We start from the raw sequence: 14,897 nt of genomic DNA, 5'->3' as shown, positions 1-14,897 counted from the left end.
GGCCATACCTGAGAGTGTTCTGGGTTTGTTTCAGTAACCCAGGCCTGCTGAGTTAACCCTTTTCTGCCCAGCTTTAGTGGACTTGGAATGGGGCTGGAAACAGCTACGAGTACACAAAGGGCTTCAATGTGGATGACAATTTATGAAATGTGATTTATTAAATTAGAGGTGGGTAGGTATATGAGTGGCTATTATGTAAATGTCTTTGCTTACTTTAATAAAAACACAAAAGAAAGTCAATGTGCTGGAAAATACCACTTAGTCCAGATTCCCTAAAAATAGTCAAGATAAATGTTAATAGAACCATAGACAACCATAGATATTTTACAAATAATAAAATAATTAGTTGTGAAATGTGTATGATTATGGTCTGGAGAGAATAAGCACAATCAAAGAATAAATTTTATTAATAAAAACAGTGTCAGAGATTTTCTCATGATTTTTGTTTTTAGATTTAGGGCAATCTCAATATTGTCTCAATAAATGGGTGGTAATCTATGACTACCAATACTCTATGATGTTAAACAAATCTAGATTATTTTACATCCTCCAAATATGTATATACTTTTTGTCATCATTCTGTGAGCAACTATTGCCTTTTCTTTTCCTTCTACGCCCCTCCGTTTGCGGGACCTGCGATGATGCCTTCTGCTCTTACTTGAAGTCTCAATGAAAACCCGTATCTGTGATGACTCACTTCAATAGCGCTACCATGTGAATGTTGTTTGACTGTGTGCCTAACAGGTTCTTGTGTTGGGAGCATGGTCCCCATTGTGGCATTGCTGAGAAGTTTTGGAGACCTTTAAAAGGTAGGGCCTCGTGGAAGGTTCTTAGGTCACTAGGGAACCTGCCTGAGAAGGGATTAAGGCAGCTCTGGTGATGCCCTTGAACAGTTCTGGTACCTAGCTGTTATAGAAATGGGCCCAACCCTTCATTTGCTTTCTGACTTCCCAGGTAGTGATGTGGTCACTCACTCCTGTCCTTTGTTATAGGGACCCTTGCCAGAGGCAGACTATGCTATGTGGACTTTTCAGCCTCCAAAACTGAAGCTTTCAGTTCAGAAGTTGCCAACTTCAGGTACTTGTAGCAGTAAAAAAGGTACTAATACAAACAATAGTAGCACCCAATAGTGTTTATTGGGTACTAGGAAGCATTCTAAAACTACTTCATTGATACTAGAAGCAAATAAGAAATTCAGTGAGGTGGGTGTTGTCACATCCATTTTACCCATGAGGAAACTCAGGCACTGAAGGGTAAGGACATTTAGCAAGATCACTCATTTAGCAAGCGAAAATGGAGAAGGGACCTGGCTGTGTGACTTCAGACTGTATATCTAAGCTCTCTTGCTCTCTGGGATACTCCTCTTATCCAGTCTGACATATAGCTATTGTGCTTTGTACATAACTTTACTGTTCTATTTGTCCCATTAGCAATGATCTATGCTATCTCCCTCCCTAAGCTATGTGTTCCTTGTCGTCCTATGGAATCCTATATCCTAGTAAAGTGCCCAGTAAAAAGCAGGGATTAAAAACGTTTATTAAATAAAATAGTCATAAGACTATAGAATGTAACTTCTCTAGGATTAGTATAATTAGGTCTTAAAAAACTAAAATATATATAGTAAATTTCAGTATAGAAAAACTGGGGGAACAATCTATAAATTATTTTGCTTTATTTGTATATTAATAAGAACACTAGATGATTAAACCACTCTTGTTTATTTTGATATACAAATTATTTTCACAAAATATATTAGTATTGTGATGTAAATATTATAGAAAATTAAAAATCTAGTTTGTATTTTCATTTTAATTTTCTTAACCAAAGGAATTAATATTTAATCATAATATTTTGATGTTTATGTTATCCATAATACATATGGAATACTCATATGTATTTATTTCTATTTATTTTATAAATACACATGTATGTATTCATATATATATCTTTTATTTTCATTTATTCACACTCTATAAGAGAGACCCATTGTATAGATCACTGCTGGGAAAAAACATACAACTTATACCCAGTTTGTTCCTTTTTTAAATTATCGAACTGTGCGATAAGAGGAAGATGTATCTGGAATGCTGTTCAAGAGAAACCAGCTCTGTTTAACTTGTCACCTTTTAAGGGGGTTGCCAAAAAAGGTGCTAGCTTTTGACAAAACAATCTTCTTCCCTATTTCTTGAACTCAACCTCTACAAAAATTTATCACTTCAAGTTTTTGCTTCACTTTAAATGCGATATACCCTTCAATTTGGAGTATATTTGGCTTCTATGGTCAAGGAAATGAGCCTTTCCTACATTAAATTTTGACCATGGCAGCCCACATTAACAAATCCATTTTCAAGCAAATCAGGAGGGGCAGGCACATGAGTCAAAACAAAAAAGATGTAAGCCTGAACCACTGATTCTTATTTTTCTTGTTTTTAGATTCAACACTGTAACAGGAAGTAAGTCTAAGCCCTTGGTACCAAAATTAGTATTCGAAGGCATTTGTTATAAGGAAGTGCCCTTGTGAGTAGGGACCTGGGTTAGCCCATCACTGCTCAAAAAGGAAGCCTTGTTTTGCATCTTAGGGAACACACAAAAGCCTTCACAAAGGAAACTTCATCTTCTATCAGCCCACTCTAAATGAAAGAAAGAAAGCAAGCTGAAAATTGGTGGAAGAGTTGATTTCACTACATGTTTATGTTAATAGGGTATTTGACTTTTGAATGCTTCATAAACCTTGTTATGCTCTGTGCTATTTGAGGAGTAAAACAACTGGAACTCTGCCAGAAGCCTTAATTGGAATCAGCTTAGCAGGGGCTGACAAGGTTTCCTAGTGTTTAGTTTCAAACTTATTATAAAAATACAAAATTATGTGCTATTTATTTTCTATTCCTCTTTAGTTCATACCCATAAAGGTAGGATTTAGCTGCATTAAGAAATAAACTCATTTTTCCCTTCTCTGTCCCAGGCCAGCGCTCTGAGCTGAGCACTTCTCGTTAGCTATGGCCTCACTTCTCATGCAACAGAAAATGCCGTGGAGATCCTTCCCCCATATATTTTGATTATTGGCTAAATGATCACTCAAATGGCCAACCTACCATTGAGTTACTGAACTGTGTGGTCAATCTGTCACCAATGTGGTGAGCAAGGCCATAGAAATATACTCGAAAATGGCTCTTGGGGCCTCTTTGGTTTTTCCCACCAGAGGGTCACATTTTCCACTGGTCAGATATCACAAGCAAGCTCTTGATTTATTTTAAGCAATTAGAAATAGGTGTGCTTTCTGCTTGCTGCTGAATTTTAGGAAATTAGTGCTTTTCATTTTGCTTTTTAGTTGGGCTTTTCAGTTTCATTTGGCTCTTAGTGTTTCAACATAACTATATTGCTTGGTATGCTGTAGCCTGAAACTAACAAAATAATTTGGTTTTTTAAAAACATATTAAGTGGCTACTTTTGCTGGGTTCTGTGCTGGTTGCTAATGACGCTGAAATATGTATAAAATATGGTTCTGATCTTGACATTATTGCAGTCCATTTTGGAAGAAACAAATTTTAGCAAATAGTTTAGATTTAATGATTAGTGAATTTAATGATAAGTAAATGCTGATTCAAAATGTTGTCTGGTTGACTGGCCCAGAGGCAACTTACCTTTTTGTTATAACATCTGTGAGGACACAGAAAAGTATGAAAACGAAAGTTAAGATTCATATCAACCCAATGCTAGATTCTGGAAGGAATTTTCTATTATAATAAGGTAAATGGAGTTGGTTTGAGAAAACCAAAACACATCTAGAATGAGAAAGTTGCTTCACTTATTTCTCTGTCCTGGCTCAGTACAATGTTAGATCGAATGCCCAAATGGACATACTTGCTTTCTTCCTAATCTTAAGAGGAACAAGTTAATCTTTCACCATTATATACAATAATAGCTGAAGAACTTTTAATAGATACTTCTTACCAGGCTAATAAAGTTCCCCTCTACTCCTAGTTTGCTGAGTTTTGAATTAGGAATACACGTTATATTTTTGTAAAAGATTTTACTGCATCTTTGGCAATAACATTTCTTCTTTCAATTCTTCTTTCAATGTTTTTTGGTGGTATGAGGGTTTGAACCCAAGGCCTTGTGCTTACTAGGCAGGTGCTCTGACACTTGAGCCACACACCTAAGCCCTCTTTCAATTTTTTAATATGATGAGTTACATTGATTTTTGGATATTTAATCAACAACATCCCTGAGACAAATCCAACTGCATACTTAAGGTTTCATTTGCTTTTTGTATTTTGGTTGTGTAAGATGGACACTGTGGCCTTTGATTTGAGATGTTTATTTGTTTTTCAGCATAGGTACTTAATGAATGTCCCTTTAGTAACCGCTTTATACCTGACATACATTTTGAGATTCTATGTGTTTATTTTTATTAGCTTCAAAATGCTTCCTAACTTCTTTTTAGAAATATTTACAAGTAAGTATGCTATTTAGTTTCAAAATATTGGGAATTTCTCCAGATATTTTATATTATTTATATTTAATTGTATTTCTAACCTAATTCCATTAGCATCAGAGAACATACTTTGCATGAGTTGAAAATTTTTAAATTTGAAAATAACCTGCCTACCAATAATGCATGAAGCCCTGAGTTCAAACCCCAGTGCCACTGAAAAAGGAAAAACACACACAAAAAAATGGCTGGCAGAGTGATTCAAGCGGTAGAGCACCTGCCTAGCAAGCATGAGATCCTGAATTCAAATACCAGGATCACCAAAAAGAGAAGCAAACAGATAAACAAACAAAAACCCCACATAAACATCATCTGGTTTTGGGAAGTTGATGAGAGCAGTGAACCCATTTGTCTTTGATACTTGCCTTCTCCTAGTGGCACAGTTTTGGTGACAGAGGCTTATCTCTTTTACTAAGTGAATGGGACCAGTTATCTGTTCTGTTAACTGGATGGGATCACATCATTATCAGCACTTGTTATTGTACAGTTGAATATGGACAAAGAAAAACAAAGCTACTTTGGCTGTTCTTGCTTTAAATTCATGACAGTGAACCTCAATGGCCTTTCCTTTTCCTTCAGAATCATACTGTTTGCCCCTAGTGTAACCATTTCTAGTACACCAATAACCAACTCATGGTTTTTCTTTCCTAAGACCTTCAACTCCTTCTCCATCCTCGCGGTCATCTTATGACCTCAATTCCTGTTTTTCTGAGGTAGTTAAATCAACAAGAGAATTATCAGCATTGAATCCCAACTTTAAACCCCCCCCCCCGCTCCTACCTCTTCCCACACATATGTTTTACTGTTAGTTGCTATAGAGTCACAACCTGCTCATATCTAAAATGAGTTCCTTACTTATTCAGAAGGTTTAATCCAAATTTACAATTCACAAACCTCAATTTAACACTTCCCCTACCCCTCTCTCCCACCATTGATTTCTTCACTCTCTCCTGAATGATTTATACCAGCATAAAAAATCATGTTATTGTTTCTTCCTTTTTAATTTCTCTGTTTGGAACAAAACTTAACAGTAGAGCTCTCCTTACAATCTTTCTCTAAATCCTTGCTTCCCATTCTCCTTGACCACCCTCTGTTCAGGCATTTGTTCCACCAATCCTCTTGTCAGTCAGCATATGAAGTCATGTGGAAGTCTCCACATTACTGAATCTAATGGACTGTTCTTGGTTTTTATCTTATACATCAGCAGCATTTAATACCAGTATCCATTCCTCCCTTCCTCATACACGTTCTTCACCTAGCTTTTAGGACACTGTGCTCCTTTGACTTCCTTTCTGCTTCACCATCATGTTTCCAATTCTTTTTTCTAATTCCTATGACCTTTACCTGTCTTCTAATGTTACTTAGTCCTATTCTCTTCACTCTTTGCCAGTACTATCCTTAATTTCATCTAGTTTCATGTCTCAAGATGTCACTTTTCTGACCTGTCTGCAAAGTTTATTCCTCAAGTAAACATGCTCTATGAGCATGTCTTATGTCCAGTGTAGGTCACTGGGAAAGGGATGAAGTGAAGCGCTTGTGATTCACATGGTCACTCAAAGACCCAGGCTGGTGGAATCTTGTCTGCAAATTAGGAAGCAGGCAGGTCATGCAGGGAAGCTTATTCTTCCCCATACGTGACACACATATACACCATCACCTAACTGCAGAGATGCTGCAAAATGTGGGAGAACCCATGGATATTCAGTGGGCCTATGATATTCTACAACGTCATTGAGTAGCCTATGCTATAAGAAAGATAGTATGTCCACATATTAGGTTCTGTATTTATAGGAATCATCCTTGGTCAATAAAGCTATATTTGTTTGAATTCACACTTTGGCTTTTTCTAATTTTTTATATTACAATGAACATCTACTGCCTCTGTAAAAAGAAAAATGCTTATTTTGATTATATAACTAAAAGCAAATGTTGTTGATGTCAGAGTGTGGAGGTTCTCTGTGTAACCCTAAGGAAAGGGAAGAGGTAGGGAAGAGCCTGGAGGGGTTCAAAACAGAATGAACAAAGGACATGGAGAAAATATACCAGAGAGGGAAATGTGAAATCCATTGGTGAGGAAAATTTTAGGAAAGAAATCAATTTCCTGAAGAATTTCAAAGCTCTATGAGGAAGGGTGGGATAAAACATATTTAGAAAATAGATTTGGGGGGCCTCAGCCAGGTGACGTTTGACTCCTGGGAAAGGTCTATAGTAACAAAAATAAAGAAATGGTTCATAGAAATGAAGAAGTAGAGATAAAAAGAGAGTAGTGGTTATAAAAACGAGGCTGCAGAGACCAGCAGAGAATATATAGTGCCAGAGATATAATGTGCTGAGCTGTTAGTCTATACTGTAGGGAAAGCTAAGGATGGATATGATCTCAGTATTGTTAAGAAACAAATATATGTATTGTGCATGTTTCTACCCTTTAGAGATATGTTGGGCAATCCTATAAAGCATTACATATTTAAGAGTATAGCTATGTAAGCAGTTTGAAAAGCGATTGGTCTTAGGATGGCAATATGTGTACGTGCAGGGGAGATATAGATGCTATTTGAATTTATAATGCCAGATTTGCAATTGATTCTCTCCCAGTTGCCAGGAAGAGTGGCTTTCTCTGCCATGTCTTAGGTGAGATGTTGGTTACTGATGTTGATAGCGTGAAGTCAAAGTGAAGATTGTCTTGATAAAAAGAAGACAGACCCAATTGTTCAACTCAGGGCAAAGTTTATTTGTTCAGCAATAGTGGATTTTTGCATAAACCTATTAACATTGCTTGAGTTTATGAAACTCTGTGAATTCTTTAATAATATAATAGACCTTAAGCAATTGCTATAAGGAGGTTATACCAGGAAAAATGTCCTTTGCATTTGTCAATTTAGAAATGAGGCAAGATGAATCAGGGAAAATGAGGCATGGAAAACAGTAGCCAGGAATTCAAAGATAAACACTGTATTAATGACTAGCTTGATTAAAAGTACACAGGCACTACTTTATTTGCTCTTAAGTTTCACACTCCCTTACTAAATGCAACATACAGTTAAAAAAAAAAAAAGAAAAGAAGCAGCTCTCTCTTCTGACCTTGCCTGATTGCCCAAATAATTAGTACACTCTGGGAATTGAGCAAGGATATCTTAAAGAAAGACACTTAAAATTGGTAAAATGACTCTTTCGCAAAGGGAAATATTTATCTCAAGGATGGAGACCTGTCTTAAGGGAGCAGCTAGAAAAACCCATCCTTTCTTTAAAGGGATGCTGAGACATCTATGCCATAATAACCCAATTTAATAAACAAGCAAGCTTGATATTTCTGGGCCCAATTAATAACAGCTAACATACCAGATGTCCAGAAAACAACTGGAATACTCATCCTTTAGCCAACCTCCCACCCCAGTTTTTTACTAAAAATATTGCAGATATTAGATTACTCACTAAACGTATTATTAGATACGCCTGCACACCCATGTACTACCTTTCTTTATTTTTCTGTATTCTAAAACTTTTTTGGTCTCCACCTCCATGTGTACTAGAGTTCTTTTTTGTGACATCATGAACTCAGTACCTAAGGATCAGGTAGGAGCCTCTTCCCTTTTGAAGACGTCCTTCTTGGAGCCTCAGTGGTTCTGGTAACCGAAACAATTGGCCACTATTTCCAGAAGAATTTCAGAAGATTAATAAGATGGAAGTCATTTAAATGTGTTGGCTGAGGAATAAACAGGGGAAGAGAATGCAGGAAAGTCTGGTGTGTCCAGCTCTTTCAAGAAGCTTGATTTCAAAGAGTGTGTAGGACATACGTTTCTTCATAGGATATGCAAGTGTATATTTTTGCATATACACACACATGCATAATTAAATGGCCTCTGCCTCAGATACCTATTTCTTACTTTGTTTTAAACTATCTTTTAAATTGAACAGTTCTTATTGACCCTCAAGTTAAAGTATAGGGCTTTCTCCAAATAATGAAAACTAATATAAGGCTACAAGTTCCTTGAAAACTAAGACTAGACCAAGAGAACTGCTGATAGGGCTATAATTTAGTTATCTTCATGTTTATAATCTTTACGTATTTTATGAAGATATCTAACAGGATTGTCGGGGGGAGACAGGAGAGGGAGTCTGTTGGTGATAGCATTTTCATCTGAATAATAGGAGTTAAAATTCATGCTCTCTTTAGAAGACAGTTTACTAATGCTGGATTGCTGTAACTTGAGCTCAGATCTTGAGGGTTTCACCTTTATCCCAAGGGTCTACTCAAGCCTTTCTTTCAAACAACAGAGAGGCATTTTAAGAAATTTCTTGTGAGTACCTTATTCCCCTCTCAGTATACTTCCTGTGAATTTTAGCTCCTCTCATAGATATCTGAGCATCCAATAAAGGAATATTTCGCTTACAATACTCGGCTTTTAGATTATTGGAATTGATTTAAGTTTATTCTCCATCATTCATCTACTCCTGATATTGTATTCCTAGTTTCATATTTTCCATGATGTTTTAAGATCAGATGATAAGCTGACTGAACATGATGCATGGCTAGCCAGGAATAAAATGCAAGATGTACTGACTTCAGCCACCATGCTTACAGTAGTTACACCCAGACTGTAAATGAATGATTAAGCTACATTAACAGTGCAAGGAGAAGCTCTATGGCAAACAGCAGAAATTTTTCATTTGTAAAGAACTGATAGAAAAGGTGGGAAAAAAAACCTCCAAATTATTCTGACTATAGAAACCAACAGAAGAAAACAACTGAGAACAAAAGGGGATAGAAATTGGGAGATTATTTTCTTCATTCTCTGCAAAATATCTTGTTTTTGCCCTTTGAAAGAGCACAAGCTAGAGGCTTCCTTACTAAGACCTTTGCCTGACATTGCCACTAAAGAAATGGATTATAAAAGAGCAGAAAACGCCAACCCTGAAGGTTCTGTGAAAATGCTGGTCATGGGGAGTAGGAATTGGAAAGCAAAGAGTGTATGTGCTGAATTTATCTTCTTTGGCGCAAAGCCTTTTTTTTCCCTTGCCTTCTCTCCGCCTCAAGCCCATGGGTGGAAGCAATGAAATTCACTGACATAACTGGGCCAGTTGCTTTTTATTTCAAGTATGCTGCAAGGAATACTTGAAAGCAATCATCTGTGCTCAGTAATTGGCTGATAAAGCTCAATATCCTCAGCAATTACAGTCACTGTTCATTCAGGAAATCCTCCATACATCATTTGAAAGGAGGGCAAAATTGTAAATTATTATAATATCAACCTGCGCAATGCTGGTAGAACATGCTGTTACAGTGTTAGAACAAAGATTTAGACACCAAATGGAAGATTCTAGGCAGAGAAGGCACAGGTCACTGCAGTTTCAAGAGGACCCGAGAAAGAGAGGAGCTTGTGGAGGAGAGACAGTCATGATGATGCTGAGTTATTCCTGAAGGAAATTTTGTGCTTAGGAAAAGTCAGCTGAGAGTGATATGGCAGGGGTCAGGATGAGATTTATGAGAGCAAACCACAAGAGATACCTATCTCTGAGAATAAGAGAGTAAAAGGGCATATACATTGTCCTAAACATGCCTATCAGTCACTGGGCTGGAATGGGAAAGAAGATTGCTAATGATTGGCCGAAAACAAGCAAATAAACGTTAAATGATCTTGTGCCTTTTAAGGAAAGAGTAACTGAACGGCTGAGTATAAAACAAAGGAATGAAAAGCACCTAATTTTATATAGAGACACACAAAGCAGAAACTACACCAAGATTACCTCTAGTTGAATTCTCATTTTTAAATTTATAAGTCAAGAGTCTCTAATGCTGAGGGATTTGTTCAAAGTAATGTCATCAACAGGTGACAGAGCTGAAATTAAAACTTTGCTCTCTTGACCTCATATTCAGTTATTATTTTTTTCTTTGTGGTACTGGGGCTTGAACTTGAGCCACTCCACCAGTCTTTTTTTGTGATGGGTTTTTTTCCAGATAGGGTCTCATGAACTATTTGTCTGGGCTGGCATTGGACCACGATCTTCCTGATCTCTGCCTCCTGAGGATTACAGTCCTGTCTATTCACTTATTTTTTCAATATAATATATAGCATTCCTAATCATTGCTCCCTGTTATTTACTAGTTCAGTTTGTTATTCAGAAGGTATTTACTCATTCAGGTTTTTAGATACAAGACCTGTTTTCATAGATCAACATTTTAGTATGTTCTTCATATACTTCATTTCTAGGGCTCTCTAATCTTAGCTGCTCCCAGTGATTCTTACATGTGAAAGCATGATGAATCTTAATTTGTCTCTGGTGCACTCATCTTTGGATAAGTGCTTGTTCTCTGCTATTCAGGGAGTCAAATCCCTTGTGGAATTACCTAAGTCCCATCATTACACTTGGCCTACAGAGGGCACAGAGGTTATTTCACTAATATATCTCACTTTAACAAAGGGAGTGTCATCTGAACCCTCTGGAAATTGTGTGTGGTGTACAGGAATGATTTGACATCATATCAATAGAAATGACTCCTTCGTTTCTATCTCCTGAAACCTTTAGATGCCTTCCTCTAATTGTATTATGCCAGGAATGAACTGTCATCTCAATCTCATTAAATTTAACTCACCTATAAGTCCAAGTTTTATTTAATCAACCAAGAGAACCATCACAGCCAAATATATCAACCAGCATATTAAATCTTGAAGCTCTGTAAGTGTGCACATATCAGTAGATTTAATCAATAAATATTCTGTTCTCCTAGCTCCAATTTTCTTAGAATTCATTTCTACACATATTTCCTGGTTTAATGCCAATACTTATTAATACAATAAATTAATATAAATTATGAAAATCTTGCAATTCTCTTGGTATATACGCTATTTATTCCTGACAAGTCCTCAAACTTCCCACCCTGAAACATACTGATAATGAAGTCATTGGTATGAGCCTTGCAAGAGAATGGGTAGATGGGATGACCCTTAAGATGAGTAAATATCCACTTGCGAGACATGTGCCCTGAGAGAGGTTATTACAGCATCTTCAAATGAGAAGCTAGAGTCTGGAAAATTTAGCTTCCATTGACAAGGCAGGTCCAAAAGTTCCATATTCTCAGCTTTCTCTTAGTATACTTTCTTAAGATTGGGGTTAAAAGTCATTATGAAAGATCAAACAAATGTACTTTTGTGTGTTCATATACCTCACCTACCAGACTAATTTTTTATGTGTAAGGATTAAACATAATTCAATTAGAAATCAGTGCCTGTCAGATAGAATGCACCAAATAATTATTAATTGAGAAATGAAATCAAAGAGGTCTTTTTGACTTCTGAGTACTTTGATAAATATTCAGTTTATTATCCTGTAAATGTTTTATGTAATATACTCTGTGGTATATTCTAATCTCTCTTCTCTTTGTCTCTTTTATATGCGTCACTGATTTGTGGTGTGCTGATAGAGATATTTACAGCCTATTCCAACAATGATTGGAAGAACTAACTCTCAAGATGAGTTCACCTTGGGGAGAAAGGCTATGCCCAAATGGGAAGACATTATTGACTAAGACCTTCTATTTTAGAGTGTTAGGACATCCTGCTGACTACAGCAACTTGAGCTTTGCTCTTCAGTACTCCTGTGACACATGTACCACAGTGCACTAGGTTCATGTTAGTTAAAATGGATGTTGGCTACATTTGTGCTCCTTGAGGAACTCAATGAACTTTTTTTCATTGTCCCGTTGGGCATCTCCACTAAGGGACCTTATTGCATACTGTGTGAATTTAATTTTGATGACCTCCGCTAAGCCCTCTGTGAAGTGTCTGTGAGGAAAACAAGAGGACCTATTATCTTAGGTGGTCTAGGTAAAGCCTCAATGACAGGGAGTTCTGGATTCTGTCAGTTAGAGGAGTTTTAGTTAATGAAGTATCAAACAGTGTGGAGAAATAAAATATTTAATCAGAAGCCAAATATTTAATAAAGAGCCTATGGTGAAAGGCCACAATAGATGTAAGGCATGAGGCAAGAATAAACGAGGGAGCAATAAGCTAGGTGCAATGGCACAAGCCTACAACCCTAGTTACTGAGGAGGCTGAGGGAGGAGTACCGTGGGTCCCAGTCTAGGCTGGGCAGCATAGTGAGAACTTGCTATAAAAAAAAAAAAACAGTAACAACAATAAAAAGGAAGAATGAATGCCAAACCCAGACTCTTTCCTGCCCCACTCTCCTTTGCTCAACTACCAATATGAAACTGGTGACACAAAGAAAAGAAAAAAAAGATACTTTCATTGTTGTGGTCTGAATGTGTTCCTACAACTTCATGGTTTGGAGCTTCATCCCCAGTGTTAGTGTTGGGATACGGGGCCTAGTGACAGGTGTTTTGGTTATGAGGGTTCTACTCCCTTGAATGGATGAATGCTTTGCCATGTGAGGAACAGTATTTCTTCCATCTGGGGGGGTATAGTGTTCAAGGTGTCATCCTGGAAGGAGGGACCACATACTCATCATATGCTTTGGACTTCCAGATCTCCAGATCTGTGAGAAGATAAATGTCTATTCTTTTTACATTGCCCATTCCTCTTTCATGACTCTCTTATAGTATTAGGAGGTCTTTAGATGACTTTCTGCTCAAGTAGATGTAAGAGGATGTCTTGGTAAAGTTTCTGGGAAATATTTCTCTTTCACTAAAAGCAGAAAGCTCTGATCTTTGACTCTTCTGCCAACCTCCTTTACCAATTCTTTTCTCCATTTCCTGCCTTTGAATATTGTCATGCTGCTTGGAACTGAGATCATGAGGCAAGAATTTTAAGTAATAAGGAAATATTAAAAATGATAGAATTAGAGGAGGAAAATTACTCATTATTAACTTTGCTAATAGTAATATCTTAACACTGGTAATTATTTGCCTCTGCCTCTCCCCCTCTTTTTCTTTCACCTCCCTCCCTCCCTCCTCCTCCTCCTTCTTTCCTTCCTTCCTTTCTTTCTTTCTTCTGCAAAAAATGTCAGTACTATATGCTCTACTTACAAGATTTTGCCAAAACACTCAAATTCCATGGCCCTAACTATAAAGTGGAAATAATGCTTCCTTCATAAATACAGATCAGGTGAGATAGTCAAGTAAAAATGTTTTATGAATACAAATTATCTTCCTAAGAGAATGCAATGTATTTGACATGAATATACCAGTATCGAAGGACAGATATCTTCATTAACAAGAGAATAACATTCACATCCAGAAAGCAACAGACATTAATTATTATACCTGTTATTTGCAGACACACTTTGTAACCTTTAGCAAATCATTTAACCTCTCTGACTTCTGTTTCTTTTTTCACTGGTAAAATCAGAGAAAGTAGCACTTTTTCTACCTATGTAATGGAGTTGTGATCAAACCTGGTAAAATATTCAATAGTTTAAAAAATACATTGTGATGTTTAAATGTGTAGTATTATTGTATCGTTAACTATTTAGACATGAGGCTAGTTTGTCTCCATTTATGTCAAATACAGAGTTCAAATACTAAACAAGTAATATTTACTTGTCCTTTTGAAAGAAACCCTTGTTTATTAGGAATTTATTTTTAAAAATAATTTTGAATATTTAATTCCAGCCAAATAAAAGTGTAATGTATTTTAAATTTCAAGATATTCTGTCATTTTTTTAAAATTAGTGATCATATTATCACTACAAAAATATCATATTTATTATTTTTAAATTACTATCTAGTGATAGACTGGCATGAGTAGGACTTGGGAGAATTTGACATATATGAATACATAAAGCTAGGGAGATACCTAACAAGATAGAACATAACAGAAATTTGAAAAAGGAAAGACTTAGTCATGCTGAGGAAAACTTCATATATGTTATGTTTTAATAGTTGCATTAAAAACTGCTCAGCATGTTACTTTATGAGGGAAATTTAACAGTCATTTCTATTTTTCTGAGGCTACAAGATTTGTATGTGTGTATATTTATGTATGGAATATTCATCATTAGATTTTTGAATAGTATTTGTTGATATTAGAATGTACATGTACTCATGCATATATATGGTGTATACATACACATATACATATATATCGTATATGTATGAATGTATGAATTCTGATGTTTATAAGATTCTGTATTTAAAGGTGAAGGAAGTGTTAAGAGGTGGATAAGGTGATTGGGTTTCCAAATGTTTGGTTGGTTTAAAACTTGAGATGACTTCTTTAATTTTTTTGACCTTTCTGTAGAGTACAACAGAATGTACAGTATTTGCTCAGGTGAGACTGTATCCTGGAATCTGTTGTCTCCACAGACAAGGGGGCTGGCAATCCTGTACTATAATTAGTGTCATTTGCAGTGGCTCTCAGTGTGTGATGACAATGTTCTATAAGAGGACTGAATCTCTTTCTCCCTCTCTGCTCCCAAGCACTGTCCATTCCAGATGGAGACGTCTCTCCAG

The sequence above is a fragment of the Castor canadensis genome, chromosome 4 (assembly GCF_047511655.1).
Source record: "Castor canadensis chromosome 4, mCasCan1.hap1v2, whole genome shotgun sequence".
In the NCBI taxonomy this organism is placed as follows: Eukaryota; Metazoa; Chordata; class Mammalia; order Rodentia; family Castoridae; genus Castor; species Castor canadensis.
Note: the sequence above shows the minus strand (reverse complement) of the source record.